Consider the following 16,690-nt stretch of genomic DNA (forward strand, 5'->3'; position numbering starts at 1 on the left):
GTTTCCTCATCACCTTCTTCTGACTTTTTCAAAACAAGGATTTTCGGACTCCCTATCCAACAGGCAGCATAATCAGATTCTTTACGGGAGTATTTTTGTTTCTTATTTACACATATATTTAAGTCCTGACATAACCAATCTTCATCTGACCCATATTTAGGCCAAAATATACTTAGAGTTTAAATGCTTTCCTTTGTCCAGATAAAACAACAAAAGTTTATCATTTCTTTTTTATCCTTCCCTCGCATCCGAGGATTGTACTCCCAATTACATAACATTTTCCCTAAAGGACTGTCCGTTGGGATGTGGTCCTCAGACGTCCCTGTCATGCCCCCTTCTAAACTTAAAATCACTATTTTTATTCCCCATTTCTATGATCGACCGTTTCTTTATGTAATTTAATTAACCTTACTGAGGTTCGGTGTCACCTTCTTCAGCACCCACTTCAGGGTCCTGACCTTCGCATGGGGGATTTCCCCTCTTAACAACAGGTCTAAGGCTGGGTGGTTGAATCAGGTAGACACCTCACTCTTCAAATTAAGTACCTTAATTTATGTGTTGCCAATTTCCTGTACTTCTCGTACTAGCCTGACCACCTAAGTTCGTGTACCCTCAGCAGCCCTTCAGTAGCCTTCTGACACGGGCTGTTTTTCCATGGACATATGCTTAATTTAATATCGCCAATTCCCCGTACATTCCGTACGTCCCGACCACTTAAGGTCGTCCCGACCACCAAGATAATACTTAAAGGTGGCCTTGATACAGTGAAGGTGCAATGAAATTCAAGAGGTGTAAAGGGGTCCATAAGGCAGGACCAGCAGCAAACATGAGCAGCTGCTGAACAGCTTCCATGTGAAGAAGTCAGAGCAGAAGACCCCCCTCAGGCAATGGAGGTGGTTCCTGAGGCCAAAAGTGGACAGACTTTGCTGTCATTTCCTTCAGGTGAGAGTAAAACTCAATGCCATCACCAAATGAGGATGGTCAACTCACAGTAACTGACCATGTCATCTGCTGGAGCAAGACTTGTGATCTGGATCACCAACAATCTGATAACTGTGCTTAATTTTTAATACAACTGGCTGCTCACAAGCGGCTGTTGGGAACTGTGTCATATCTCTCAATCCTCAATCATAAAGGCATCAAGGCTATTACTGATGCAATTTACCGATGATTATACCACATCACCTCATTTCCCCATGACAAAGTCAATTACAGCCCAGGCTTTTTCATCATAGCAGTCATTCCCTAGGTGCAGGGTGCTAGAGAATGTCCACACAAATTACATTGGGATTGCCATATCATAACGTGACTGAATTCATTAATACCATTCAGTCAATTTCTCAGTCATCTGTGATCATCGCTATCACACAACTAAAGAGATCTATGTCAGCCACTGTAGATGCTGTCTATATCCTTGATAACTGTCAGGTTCCTGCTTCATTCCAAAGACTGGATGCCTGACAAGGATGGTTATAGGGAGAAAAGGCTCCCCTCTGCAACCATGGCTGATGATTCCAGTATGCAGCACGCTGACTGATACAATGCAGGTCAATCTTCCATCAGGGCTATCATGAAGAAGATGATAGGCCTCATCAAGTTGGTGTACCAACACTAGGATTAATTGGAGGTGCCTTGCAGTATCTTCCAGATTAAGTGTGGCACATAATGCTAGAGTGCAGTTTCTCTGCACAACTGGAGCAGGCAAGGTGTGGATGTAATGGACGCTGAGGAGCTGGGAGAATGGCAGTTTCAAGGAAGAAGGTGAGGACATTGAGTGGGAGAAAGTGAGGACTGCAGATGCTGGAGAGTCAGAGTTGATAAAGCATGGTGCTGGAAAAGACACAGCAGGTCAAGGCAGCATCTGAGGAGCAAGAGAGTCAATGTTTCAGGCATAACCCTTCTTTAGGACTGAGGAGGGGGAAGGGGGCTGAGAGATAAATGGGGGGTGGGGTTAGGAGAAAGGTAGGTGAGACAGCAATAGGTGGGCAAAGGTAGGAGGTGATAGTGATATGTTGGTAGGAAGTGTGAAGAGGGCTAACCATCTTCATGACAATAGAGTAGGGTAGTGTTAGGCACAACAAGTCAGACAGGATTTAATGGATTACCACTTCCAGTAGATCTGAGTTGAGTGAAGACAAATTATTGACTATACAATTTCCACTGCTCCAAAGGCAAAAACAAATGCAGCCTTTTTGTTTATTCTTCCTGCACTTTTCCTGTTATTTAATAGAAATTAATTTTAATAACTGTTTGATGCTGCAACATTCCGCACTGACAACATGTTGTGTGCTCTGACCGGCATTTAGGAAACAGTAGATGCCTTTATGCAGGGTTCTAACATCACATGGTACAAAGAAAGGGTAGTTTATTTTGTTTGATTCTTGTTCCAGTTGTTAAAATGACAGTCAACCAGACAGGTAATGATTTAAAGTGCCATGAAACATGTTCTTGGAGGGGCATTGTGTACAAGAGCAAGGAAATGATGTTGAACTCGTTGAAGATACTTGTTTGACCTCAGCTGAGTATTGTGCACAGTTGTGGGCTCTACGTTATAGGAGAAAGTGAGGGCTGCAGATGCTGGAGATCAGAGCTGAAAATGTGTTGCTGGAAAAGCGCAGCAGGTCAGGCAGCATCCAAGGAACAGGAGAACATTTTCGGCTCTACATTATAGGAAAGATGCGAATGAATTGGTGAGAGCACACAAGCAATTTTACAAGAATGATTCCAGGTCTGGGAAGTTATATTTAGGAAGATAGATTGAAGAAGTTGGGATTGTTTTCCCTGGACAGAAGAAGAGAAAAAGGAGATTTGATCGAGGTTTCCAAAGCCATGAGCAGGCAGGACAGAGCAAATATGGAGAAACAGTCCCTTTAATTTTCATAATAGGGAAAAGAGTGAGAGGTCATCAATTTAAAATAATATGCAAAGGAAACAAGGGCGATGTGAGATTTTAAAAAAACTTTTTCATACATCAAATAGTTAGGGCATGGAATGCATTGCCTGGAAGTGTGGTGAAGACAGGTTCAACTGAGATATTCAAGAGAACATGGGAAGGTTATTTAAATTATAATGGCGTGCAAGGAATGGGGAAAAGGCAGGAGACTGGCACAAGATAGTAGAATTATTGCAGGCACAATGGTCAAAATAGCCTCCTTCTGTGCCAGAATAATTTGGTGTCTTGAGGAAAAATATTTTTATATAGAAAGTAGTTAGGATTGGATTTACACTGAGTGCAGAGGATCAATGTTCAGTCAATGGATTCAAAGAGAATAGGGATATTATCTAAAAAGGAAAATTGTTGGCAAAGTTGGGAGAGTGAATTAGTGAATTGTTTCTTAGGGAGCTACTTGGAATATGGATGGATAGTCTCTCTGTTGTAACCATTCTATGATTCCATGTATTTCACATTCCATGTTAGACATTACTCCATCTTGGAAATGCTTCTTATTTGTTTTAACAGGGATAACAATGAACATGATAAAACTATGTTACGAGTCAGAATCCAAAACAACTCACTAAGTACATTGTACCTTTAAGAGAGATTTGTTCTGTGCTGTTTCTCTTGCAGAGAGATGTTGCCAAAGTGGTACCAGAATGTCTGCAATGAGAAGCAGCAGGTAAACAGCTTTAAGCTCCCTGGATGTTTTATTTTAAATTAGACAAAAGAAACACGAGTGAGTGGAATCAGACTCACATAGACCCAGGGTTTTAGTTTTGCTTTCAGTCGGGGTTTGGAGCTAGCTCTCGAAGCTGAAAGACACAGCTTGTTCTCTGCTGCAGCAAAATGCTGAGTTCTCGCTCTGCTGCTAGATAGTTTCTATAGGTGGTCCTTTCTCCTACACTGAAAGGGTGATAGCACATGAGGAAAATCTGTTTTGCTGAATTTGCCTTTGCCAAGGGAATGTTTATGCTGGTATATTGGAATAGTTGATGTTTAATAGTTAAATAACATTGTTTTATTTGGCATTTTGATAGAGTTAAAGTTGTGCCAATATTGCTTATATTTTAACTGTGTTGTAAGAATAAAATTTGTTTTGCTTAAAGCCTAATAGTTTGACCCAACTGAATCACATCTGCAACAATTAATAAAAATCAAAAGAATTGTGGATGCTGTAAATCAGAAGCAAAAGCAGACATTGTTGGAAAAGCGCAGCAGGTTTACCAGCATTTGTGAAGAGAAATCAGAGTTAAAGTTTCAAGTCCAGGTGACCCTTCCTCTGAGAAAGGGTCACCAGACCCAAAATGCTAACTTTGATTTCTTTTCACAGATGCTGCCAGACCTGCTGAGCTTTTCCAGCAACTTCCAATTGCATCTGTAACACAGCACCTTACACTTACCTTTAAATAGAACAAAAGTTAGGGTCTGGGCTATTTCCCTGACACATTTTGAGGGGTATTGGTCAAGTCCATAACAAGATATTATGGTAATTCATGAAAAATATCTCTCATATCTTCCATACTTGCCTGACACACTCAGTGGGCAAGTTAGAGAAAGAGAAGAATGCCTGCAATGTGGGAGTGAATTATGGCTGAGATATAAGAAAATTTCCGTGTGGTTGCAAAGATAATACATTCATGTGTACAAGTCAAATTAAAGTAAAATACTGCAGATGCTAGAAGTTTGAAACAAACAGAGAATGTTGGAGAGAGAAACAGAGTTAACATTTCCAGTGTGACTGAAGTCCTTTCTGAATAAGGGTCATATTGGACTCAAAAGTGTTAACTGTGTTTCTTTCTCCACAAATGTTACCAGACCTGCTGAGTACCTTCGGCAATCTCCATATTTACATGTCAGTGAGAGAGACACAAACTATATTTTTCATGACTTGGAGGTGCTGGTGTTGTACTGGGGTGGGCAAAATTAAAAAACACACCAGGTTATAGTCCAACAAGTTTATTTGGAAGCACTAGCTTTTGGAGCGCTGCTCCTTCATCAGGTGATGAAAGAGCAGCACTCCAAAAGTTAGTGCTTCCAAATAAACCTGTTAAACATATTTTCATGATTGTGAAGCACTCCAGATTGACTTTGCTGAAACAGCTGAGGTTGGCAAATTGGACGATATGGTATTTTATGATGGAATTTTTTGAGATCAGGAGTGCCATCAGTTGGAGAGCTGATGAAGATGTGTACTGCCTCTTCTAGAGAACATCTGCCAAATCTAAAGACATCACTGTCAAGGTCTCCACCCTGTCTTAGCATTGAATTAAAATGACTATAGACCAGGTCCCATCCAGCAAGAGCTGTTGGCTAATCAGAAACCTCCAGCTCTTGCATTCAGCATCACACAGAGTCAACCATGGCTGCTGCTGGAAGTGCATCCAGGATCGTGGACAGTCAAGGCAAGGTGTGTCTTAGTTTGGGGGCTGCCAGCAGCAGGGAGCATTGGAGGTAATGGCACAGGAGTGGATTTCAGGGGATACCACCCCTGATCAGGTACTGATTACATTTGGTTCCTCCACAGAGTATGACAAGTCAAGTATGTCAGATGTAACAGGCCCGCTTTCAGCTGGGTTAATCCCAGCAGCAGTGGGCTGAGGCCCTAAGGCACTCCCCCAGTTGGCCACAAAGAAAGGTCAAGGATGGATCTTTCTGCCTCAAACTGAAGGAGCCCATCGAATTGAAGCTCACTAGCTCTGGGAATAGAAAATTCTACACTTGAAGTCCAATGAATAGCCAGTACAATTTAACCATCAGTAAATGTTTGATTTTAATTTAAGTATTTGAGTTATGGTTGTTTCCCGAAGCCTTATGTTTTATAAATTGATACCAGTAGGTGCATTGCTTCCAATAGAACGCTGTTGTTCCAGTGATTTCAAGAACCAGTTTGGCCCCAATAGAAGGTGTGGGAATTGAGGGTGGGAGTGGGGCCAGCAGTTCTGTGACGAGAGAATCTAGAGGAGCCAGCTTACCTCCAGTCCTGCTGAAATTAATGGCCAGACCTGAGTAACATTCTTAGTCCCTGCATCCCAGCCAGTTTGAGAGAATGGTTGGTGACCACATATGGGTTTGGGTGTGTGAGGATGGAGTATGTAGAAGAGGGAGGAGAGGCTAGCAGGTTGCAAGGATGGAGATTAGTGGATTGGGTAAAAGGAATTGGAGGACTCAGTGGCCCCAGTGGATTGGGGCACTATCAGAGTGGGCCTCAGTGAAAGAGCAGAAAGAGCTTCACCGAAGAGAGTTTTACTGAGAATTTTGGAAGTGTCTTGAGATTGAGGTCAAAGCTCATGAGGGGTGGGGTGTGGGGGTAATGTGTAGCCTTGGCTGGCGGGATCAGCGGATTGGGAAGGAGATCAGAAGTGTCATGGAATGGATGAAGCAGTTTAATTGGGAGATTCCTCTTGGCTCGTCAGCCAGTTAGTGTTAAACTTAAATTGGATATTAATTCTGAGGTATGCAATCTCGACATAATATTAAAATGGCCTGGTCATATTCAAGTACTCCCACAGCTTGGGAGCAAGTTGGTTACTCATTCCCATTGCCTTGAGTTAAAACTGAAAGCAGACATGAGTGGGCGTGATGGAGGTAGGTATTCATTTAAATTCAGATAATTTTATGTAATTTTACGTTCTACCCAACCATAACTGGTTCAGACTTAAAATTGGCTGATATATTTCTAGTTATGCTTTGACGTCAATTTCAGTAGCTGGTTAATTTGAAACATTATGAAATTAATCAGAAATTAGCAGGATCACTTGCAAAGGACATATGGTTCAATGTGAATTTGACTGGATTTGAAATCTAGAAGATGTCCCATTTATGCAGCATTTTTAGTTTTGATTACAGACTTGTGCTGCATCTGAAGAGGAATCCCATTCTGATTTCCTGTTACATTCTCACTGATTTCACTTAGTTGTATTTATGTAAGAAACAAAGATAACTTTTTAAAAATGTTCGAGTGCAATAACATTTGAGGGGTGATAAATAAATGTGCAGTTCCATTGTATGTTTCATAACGTCTTGGTAAATCAGATTGCTTTACAGTCAATTTAACCCTTGAGTTATGAGAATGTGGGAAACAGAACCAATTTTCATCTAATTTGATCCCAAAAACTGCAATAAGATGAGGACTACATTTTTCTTATTGGCTTTGATGGTGGGACAGATATTGGCAAAGGAAACAGAGTAAGGCCATTGTTCTTCTATGCCATGGGTTTATTTTATCTTCACCTGAGAGAGCATGCAGGGCTTTAGTTAAATATTTCATCTGAAACATGCAACATCAATCAGTACAACACATATTCTTTGTTGAACTAACGTTTTCACCGAGGGTATTTGTACAAGTCTCTGGAACAGGACTTAAAACTCAAACTTTCTGACCCAGAGCTGAGAATGTTACTGAACCAGACAAAGCCACATGATTAAATACAGTTTAACATCAGTCGTAGCATCATTCTAACTATAGGGAAGAGGCTACTTCCTTATGGCAGGGGAACAAGTATGATCAAAATATTGCTAGAAGGAGACAAAGTTGGAGCTTTTTGCTTTGCATTCATCAAGCTAAAATAACCATAGACCACCACCCCCCCTCAAAGACCATAGGGCTGCTCTCCCCTTACAGGGAAAGGGAGTCAACTGGTGGTAGTTTAATTTGAGTATCATCACACCTCAGGCGAGGAGAGAGGTTCACAAGGAGAGTCCTTCATTGTAACCTCAGCCAGTGCAAAAATTGAACCCATGCTGTTCACTCTGTATTGCATGCCAGTCATCCAAGCTAACCAATCCCCCTGCCATCAGGATAGGATGCAAGGAATAGACTTGTCCATTTGTGCCCATAGATATGCCCATTTATGTAGCTGTATAAAACCTTCAACTTCATGTCTCCTTTTAGCAATGTTGAAGTTTTGCAACACCAAGCAATTATTTATAAAAATGATTATAATTTGAGCAGGATTGCCTACTAATCATAATCTGGTTACTTTCCCTGTGATACAGGTCAGCAGCTGCTGTTATTATTAATTCAGATGCATTGTGCGAAGTCAGCAAAATGGGTACAAAGCTGAATGGATGGAGGAAATTTGATCTGAATTGGAGTGAGTGAGTGAGTAAGTGTTGCATTATATTTTTGATGAATTAGTTGTTAACTGAGATTTTTGGAAATATAAATGGGATGGATTTGCTTGAGAGGCCAACTATTTATTAAGTGTGACAATGGACAGGAATTAATTTTTCACTGATTTGCCTATTTTACAATTGGTACCCATGTTTGAATTAGCTGTTTCCTTGGATTGTTAGAGTGAATTGATGTGTATGTGCAAATAGGAGGCATTCAATTTGCAGGGAACCAGTGGAGTGAAAAGAAGTTGATTGAGTAAATATATTTTGGCATAAAACTTGTTTTCAGCTTTGAAATGCAGTGTTCTTTAATGTCTTTTAGTCACACACAACTCCAAACAGTGACAGCACAGAAAGAGGCCTCACGCTGGCTTTCTGCAAGAGCAATTTATTGCCTGTCTCACCACACCCCGCCCCAACCCCCTACCCCCAACAAAACCTCGTCCAGTACAGTTTTATTTTTTATATAATAATTCAATTACCTCTTGAATATATTTTCAAGCTGTGTTCAAAATGGGATGGGTGTAGCAGTCATACCTCGGGATCCAGGGTTTTAGGTCAACCCTGCGCTTGGGTTAAGGCAGGACTGTTATGTTCAGGATGGGAAGTCAGAATTGTGTGCCCTGGGCTGGGTTGGAAGATGGGTGGAAAGCAGGGCTGCCATGTTTCAGCTGGGGTCCTGTGATTTCTGTCCCTGGCCCTATCTCCACGGGGCTCTGAGTTAGTACATCTGAACATTCACTGTCGAACATGTTTTTTTCCTTGTAGATCCATTGCATTTTTTCATAATTACCTTATATTTGTCTTCTCTGGTTCCTGATATTTCCAATAATGGGAACAGTTTTTCCCAGTCTACTCTGTTCAGATTCCTCATGGTTTTGAATACGTCTATCAAATGTCTTTCTGGCTTTCTCTTCCCCAAGTCCCAGCTTTGCTAACCGATCTATGTCCCTCATTCCAGGAATTTTTGTGAATCTTATTGGTAACTTTGTTAATTTTTCTTCACATCTGTCCTGAAGTGTGACATCCAGGAATGTTCCAACTGAGACTAAAGCAGGATTTTATGCACATTTAACATGCATTTGCACTCCAAAATCCTATTAATAAAGTCTATGAAGGTTAAGATGTTGCATGCTTTATTAAACACATCTCATGTGATCACTTTCAATGATCTATATACATCTATAACCAGGTCCTCCACCCCCTTTAACATTATATCCTTCACTTTGTAGTGTCTCCCTGTGTTCCTTTTACCAAAATGAATCACTTTACTTGTCATTGCATTAAATTTCATCTTACAATTGCTTGGTCAATCCAGTAATCTTTGACCTTTTGAAGTCCTGCATTGCTCATTTAACATTACTTCCAAGTGTTTTGCCATTCTTAAATTCTGAAAATGGTACCTGTTAGACAAGGTCAAGACCTCTAATACCAGGAAGAGCAGGGGTCCCAACACTGAGCCTAGTGGGGAACTCTACAATAACCCTTCCTCCAGTCTGAAAGAAAAACCCCTTCACTATTTTGTTTCCTGTCACACAAACAATGCTGTATCCCTGTTACTACTGTCTATGAACTCGGTCTTTGTTCACAGATTTGCTTATTGGTTCAGTACCAAGTGCCTTTCAGAAGTTGATGGACACCACATCAAGTGTATTATTGTTATCATCCCTCACTGTTTTCTCATCAAGAAACTCAAGCAAGTTAGTTAAGTTCAAATGTCTTTCACAAATCCATGCAGACTTTCTTTAATAAATCCACATTTATTTTCACTTTGTTCCTGCACCGTGGTATTACATTTACAATTCTCTAGTCTTCTGGAACTATCCTCAGGACTAAGGAAGATTGGAACATAATGAGCAGTGGTCTACAATTTCCATTCTCCCTTTCTTTAGTATCCTCAGGTGCCTTGCATCATTTCCAAAAGGCATTTGATTGGATGACACATAAAAGGTTTGTGCACAAGATAGGAGCTCAGGGTATCATGGGTAATATATTATGAATTGAGGATTGGTTAACACACAGAAGACAAGAGTTGGGATTAATGGGTCTTTTGCAGTTTGGGAAGACGTAACTAGTAGAGGATTACAAAGATAGTCCTGGGGAGGGAGAAAGTGTAATGTATCCAAGTGTGCCATTGATACAAAAATAAGTGGGAGGGCATGATGTGATAAGGACATAATGAATTTGCAAGGCAAGATAGGTCAGGAGTGGGTAAAATATTGGCAGGTGGAATTTAATGGATGAAAGTATGAAGTCATGCATTTTGGTATGAAAAATCAAAACATAAAATTGTTTAGAGAGACTTCGAAAAAGTGTAGAGGAATCTGGATGTTCTTGTAACATGAAACCCCAGGTACATGCAGGTGTAGCAAGCCTTAGAAAGGCAATTGGAATCTTGGACTGTATAGATTGGAGTGAGGGGGTGCGGGGTTGGAGGTTAAAAATAAGGAAGTGTTATTACAATTGTACAAGGTGCTGGTGAGGCAGCAGCTGGAATACTGTATTCAGTTTTTGTCCCCATATTTAAGAAAGAAGCTGCAGACATTGGAGGTTATTCAAAAGAGATTGACTAGGCTGATTTCTGGGATGAAGGGATTGGTTTACCAAGTGCGACTAAAGATGATCAGCCTTTGTTCATACAAGAGACTTGACAGGGTAATTGTTAAGAAGGTATTTCCATTAGTGGGGATGTTTCAAACTGGGGAGCATAGTTACAGAATAAAGGACACTCATTTAAAACTAGTGTGCAAACCATTTTCTTTTCTCACCAGGGAATGAATGTCTGAAAGTTTCAATCCCAGAGAGTTGAAACTAGATTACTGAAAGTATTTACAGAGCAGGGGAATAGATTTTTGAAATATGAGGATCTGAGGGCTATGAGGAACTGCATAAAACTGGAGTTGAGGCCTGGGGCAGATCAATAATTATTTTACTGAATGATGGGACAGGCTGAGGGGCCTATCCCTACTCCTGTTTCTTATGATATTATGGTTATCCAGTCCTGGTGTCTGTCAACCTGAAGTACAGGCAGCCTATCCAATACAGCCTCCTTTCCAATTTTAAATACTACAAATGTCTGATCTACCTGCACAGATTATTCGTCATTTGTAAAGACAGATGCAAAGTATTAATTCAGTATCTCAGTCATGTCTTTGACCACCTTTTTACTACTTGTATACCTATAGAAGATTTTATGTTAGCTGTCAAGCTTGTCTCATGTTCTCACTGATTCCTTGCTACTACTATTTGCTTTTGCAATTCCTCTTTGGTACTTCTGTATTCAGCCTAGTTCCCAGATGTATTATCCAACTGACATTTTTATAAACATACTTCTTTTTTCCTCTTGACCTCTGATTCTTTCATTAATCCATGGTCTGCTGAAGCAAGGGGATCATGCTGGTTGGGGATTACTGGGAGCCTCTTATGCCTGGTAGTAGCACTCCTGCTCTTCTAGGTTTACATGTTGTGTTATAAAGGCATTCACCTTCTGGATTGAGCTCTCTTGTTTCCATTCATGTGCTATACTTGCACATACATATTTAATAGTCAGGGCTATGCTCTTTGAAGCCCGAAAAAAATCATGTACACACACTTTCCACGTTTCAGTTCAACAAAATGGGTGACAGCCATTTTCTTGTTCAATTTTTTTTAGAAAATATTTGTCCAATGTATCTTATTTAACATTTAAACAATGCTTGGCAGTTAATGGATAGTCATAATCTAATCTAGTACAATCACCATGGCAACCCCTCTACCAATCAGAGTGTTCTTGTCAACCAGTCAGTACCTTCCTGCTTTACTGTGTAAATGTTCTTTTACATTTACATTGGCATTTCTTGTAACTTGTCCTGAGGTTTGCAAGACAAACAGCTTTGGCAAGATGTGGCTTTTTCTGGCACTATCCAAGTTCTGTACTATTAAAACGACTATTTCTATTCTTTCTACAAATGTAAACCTTAAGTCCTAGGTGGTAAAGTAAACAAAGTTAACCAATTGAGTGGTGAGTTTTTTTGGAAAGGGAGAATGATCAGCTCAAGATTGTGGTAACATCAAAATTAATAACTGACTGAAAGAAGAGAATGAGATCTTGCAAAGTAAGTTTGTCAGTTTAAAAAAAAAACATTAGAATAGTAATCTCACAATTAATTCCATTTTCTCACATAGGCCAAATGGATTGAAATGGAAACAGATTTGAAAAATGAGAATGTGATTGGATAAATGGCATAAAAGAGAGGTTTTCAGTTTTGTAAACCATTGGGCTGAGTTGTGTGCCAAGGAGGAGTTTTGCAGATGGTATAGGCTTAACTTAACCTCTTTTAAGGAAAAGGCCAAATTTAATATTGAAGTAGACTAAATTATGAAATTACATGGGCATTGAAAGAATAAGTGTGTCTCTATCTCTAGTGATCCATTTCTCACTGGCTGTCATTTAGAGAATAGTTAATTATTCAGCAGTGGGTACATGTGAGAATATCTGGTTTTGATTGCTAGTGGTAGATTTGTAGGTCATTTTAAGCATCATCTCATCAACTTCTTCAGAGATGTTTTATTACACATCTCTGGAGCAGGTGAGACTTAAATCAGAGACACTTGGCTCGGAGGACAGGACCCTATTACTGTATCACAAGAGCCCTGCTATTAAGCAGAATTCAGAGATAATTAAGAACAGGTATCGTTAATTGGACATAACTTAATAAGAATGAGTTCTGTGGGGCTCGGTGTGGCATGGTAGCAATATCCCTATCTCTGAATGAGGATGCCTGGGTTCAAGACCCACCTGCTGCAGAGGTATGCAATAACATCTTGAAACATATTGATTGGAAAATACCTAAGATTGGCTTCTGTACTATAGTAATTGTGGGGAAAAAAGCATTCAGTTATGTGCAAGAGCAGTTCTAGACATGGAAAAAAAAAGACATGGTTCTGTCACTTCCAACTTCATGTTGATTTAGCCCCCCCCCCCCCTATATTTCCCTGCAGGTTTTGCACGTAAATTATTCAATTGGAAAACATAGGTGATTGGTGATGGAGAAAAACCTGTTATGTGTCAGAGCACTTCTGGATATAAAAGAAAAAGATAGGAGTGCCTTCTTAGGGCTGTATTGGCACAGTGGTAGTGTCCCTAACTTTGAACCAGGAGGTCTAGCTTAAAATCTCACCTTCTTGAGACGTGTAATAATATCTCGTAACAGATTTATTATAAAATAGATATGTATTAAAAACATTGGCTTTTGTAGTGCAATGATAGCGTCTCTACCTCTGGGCCAGGAGGATTGGTTCAAATCCCACCTGCTCCACAGATGCATAAAAACTCTCTGAACAGGTTAATTAGAAAATAGCTGGGATTCACCTCTGGGGTCTCTGAGACAAAATAATTCTCATCTGATTTTTTAAGTTTTGTCCAGTTCTTGTACATCCCACATCCCCTCAAGGTCTTATGTGTTTCAATAGGATCACCTTTTAGTTTCTAAATGGATCTAAAAATAATAGGATTGGCTTCTGGAAGTCAGAGGATATCCTCCTGGGTCTGCTCCTGGGCCTTGCCAAGTTGGCTATTAACAGGCCCAGGCAGCAGGCTGTGGAGGAGGTCATATCTGCCGACTCTCTGCCCCTCTTCTGCAGCTATGTGTTTTGCCGATGTGTTGTGGCTGTATCAAACGGATTCAGGCCCAACTTATCAACGTTTCTTCATAAAATGACCTTTTCATCCTAGAATCATCAGGTCAACGTGACTGCATGTCATATAATATGTGACTGTCTGATATTTCATTCTGTCACCAGGTAGCAGGAAGTCCCTATGTCCTGATCTCTGGTGTTCAAGCATGTCAGGACTATAGTTGATATCCAGCCCCTCATGCTCTGCACGTGTTAGTAATGAGGCAATTGAAGGGAACATATTCAGATCTCTGCCTCTTGATCGTGTTCTGTGTTTTCTTCTGAGAGAAGGAATAGGGCAGTGCTGTGACTGAAGGTAATGGCATGTGTCCATCTGGTGGAGAGAGCTTGTAGGGTGAGGATCTGGAAGAGGTCGGACTTTGCATCAGGCTTGGAACAAGAGTCAGTGGTGATTAAATAGATGGGACATGAGGAAATGCATAGGCAGAAAGTGAAAGGTAGGAAGAATTGTTCTGAAGTAACTGCAGAAGGCAGAGCGAGTAATCGGGGTGACATGCATATTAAAGATGTTGGTGAATGCACCACTGAGCACATCGTTCCTGACCTGGATCAGTCCTTAAAGGACTAAAGCATTTCCTATATTGCACCTCAGAGCATTTCCCTGTGTTCCTGAAGCTGAGCCCCTTTAGCAATCTCCAACAATGTTTCTTTGGTCTCGGCTAAATGTTTCTTCCTCAGACTGCTTGGGAATGATATCTTTATCCAGCAACTCCTGGCCCTCCAACACCCCCAGCACAACAGCATTGAAACTGGGCATAGCTTCTGTTTATCTTACTTCCACCCTATTAGCTCTTGCCCTCTTCTCTTGAATTCCAAGATCTTCAAGATGCTTCGTTGTGTTGTCTTTTTAAACACTGAGAGCACATCAGGCAAGACTTTCATCATGCCTGCTGCTGTTCATTGGCCAAACCAGTCGTAAAATGTTAATGAACAGGTTACCTTGAAAATGCCACTGACAGACATGGCTATGATGCTCCTTGCTGTCCTGAATGATAACAGACACCATCAAACCACCTCCCCCACCACCACCCAATCTCACCTAACCCTAATCCTATGATGCCTCCCAGATAAACGAAAAGTGAGTGGCAAAATGCTCATGTCATCCATGCAAAGAGGTGCTAGCAGTTCTGCCACATCTGCATCTTGCACCATTTCATAGTCACTATAAAGAAAATTTTGCAATGTACGTTTGATTTCAAATCAAATAATGGCACCACTGCCATCTGCCAAAAAATGCTTTCCAAGCCATTTTCACTGTTGAAAGAGACTTTTTTATTAAAAGAAACAGCATTGCATTGCATGTGATACAATCAGGATAGAGGTCATTCAAACCTGACCCAGTTCTTCTGATGAAAGCAATGCCTCAGAGTGAAAATAAATCTGCTGAAGCAAAAACAGTGGACTCTGGTTTCTATATTGGCTTCAATTGAGCATGGAGAGTAAAACAAAATAGGCAACTAGAATATTGTGGTGACCTGACACACTGAAGCTTTTTCAAAGCACTGATCTGACTTCAGCAGCACTGATAGAAAGATATATGTCATTGCACATCTTTATCACTATATTCAACATTAGCCCAAACTATCACAAAATAGTAGCACAAACAAAATATGTGTTACTATATCACATGCTGCATTTATCTACTGAGGGAGTACTGCAGTGGAGGAAGTGTTGTCTTTCAAGTGAGATGTTAAACCAACTCATGTGGATCTTTACAGGTCCCATTGCACTTTTCAAGAAGGAGGAAGCAGCCATCTGACTAGCTACCAGCAAGTCTGCAACTGATGAGTACAACCTTCCTAAAACCTTTATCCGTGAAGAAGTATCAAGAGAGACTCTTCAAACATGCTTCATGGGCTTTAAAATACCTCAGACTTTCCAGACATCATGAAAAGCAGAAGATAAATACAAGTCTTTATTTTTAATAGCAACTCTGATTTTGGTACCAATAAAGAGATCAGAGATGTGTCGGAATTGGAGAAAAATGAAAGAATATTGCAACTAAATGTATTTGCAGCATATTCATCACAGGTACAGATGCTGCAAGACCAGGAACTCCAACACAATACAACTCATCATTCAGGCGCTGTCTTTATTTAGGAACAGGAATTGCACAGTCAGACCATCGGGCCTATCATGCCATTCAATATGATCATGGCTGATTGAACACTTTACATACCGCATGCTTATACCCTGTATGCCACTGGTAATCAGAAATCAATAAATCCCTACCTTAATCATACTCAAAAACTGAGGCCCTCAGTCCTCTGTGGGGGAGAATGCCAAAGGTTCACAACCCTCTGAGTGAAAAAAAAATTATTCCTGATCTTGGACCTCAAAGGAATCCCCCTTTTTTCAAATTATGGCCCTGGCTCTAAACATCTTACTTGAATTCATCCTGTCTAACTCTCTAATTTATATATGAATTTTGATAAGATTGCATCTCATTCTTCAAACTTCTAGAGAATATACAAGCCTAGTCCACCTAATCTTTCATAGGACAGTTCTGCCATCACAGTAAACAGTCTGATGAGTCTTTGAGCCTATCTTGCGTTCCTCTATGGCAATAATATCGTTTTTGAGATAAGGAGACTAAAACTGCACACAGTACTCCAGATGAGGTTTAACTAAGATCCTGCACAATTCAACTAAGAATTCACTACTCCTGCAGTCAAATCTTCTTGCTATAAAGGCTAACATTCCATTAGCCTTCCGAACAACTTGTTTGCCTTCTGTCACTTATCAACAAGGACATCTAGGTCTCTTTGTACATCTGCACTTCCCAACCTCTTACCATTTATGAAATAAGTTGCACATTTGTTCCTGTTACCAAAGTGGATAACTTCACATTTTGCCACATTATATTCCACGAGTCATGTTCATGCCCATTTATTAAGCCTGCCCAAAATCACATTTATATCGTCCTCGCAATACACGCATTCTCATTTAGCTTTGTATCAT

At 40.4% G+C, this 16,690-nt stretch overlaps 1 protein-coding gene across 9 annotated transcripts in view; it reads left to right on the top strand.

Moving 5' to 3' along the window:
* dlgap1a (discs, large (Drosophila) homolog-associated protein 1a) overlaps positions 1 to 16,690 on the top strand; it is a 767,710-nt gene that overhangs the window by 287,159 nt on the left and 463,861 nt on the right. For 7 of the 9 annotated variants that reach the window (XM_043688191.1, XM_043688189.1, XM_043688201.1 and 4 more), the window contains exon 2: positions 7,934 to 8,043. The gene's annotated coding sequence lies outside the window, so the exon portion shown is untranslated. The remainder of the gene's footprint in view (positions 1 to 7,933; positions 8,044 to 16,690) is intronic. The other 2 variants (XM_043688190.1, XM_043688195.1) reach the window with 1 other exon arrangement.

This window comes from Chiloscyllium plagiosum, chromosome 4 (genome assembly GCF_004010195.1).
Source record: "Chiloscyllium plagiosum isolate BGI_BamShark_2017 chromosome 4, ASM401019v2, whole genome shotgun sequence".
Taxonomy (NCBI): domain Eukaryota; kingdom Metazoa; phylum Chordata; class Chondrichthyes; order Orectolobiformes; family Hemiscylliidae; genus Chiloscyllium; species Chiloscyllium plagiosum.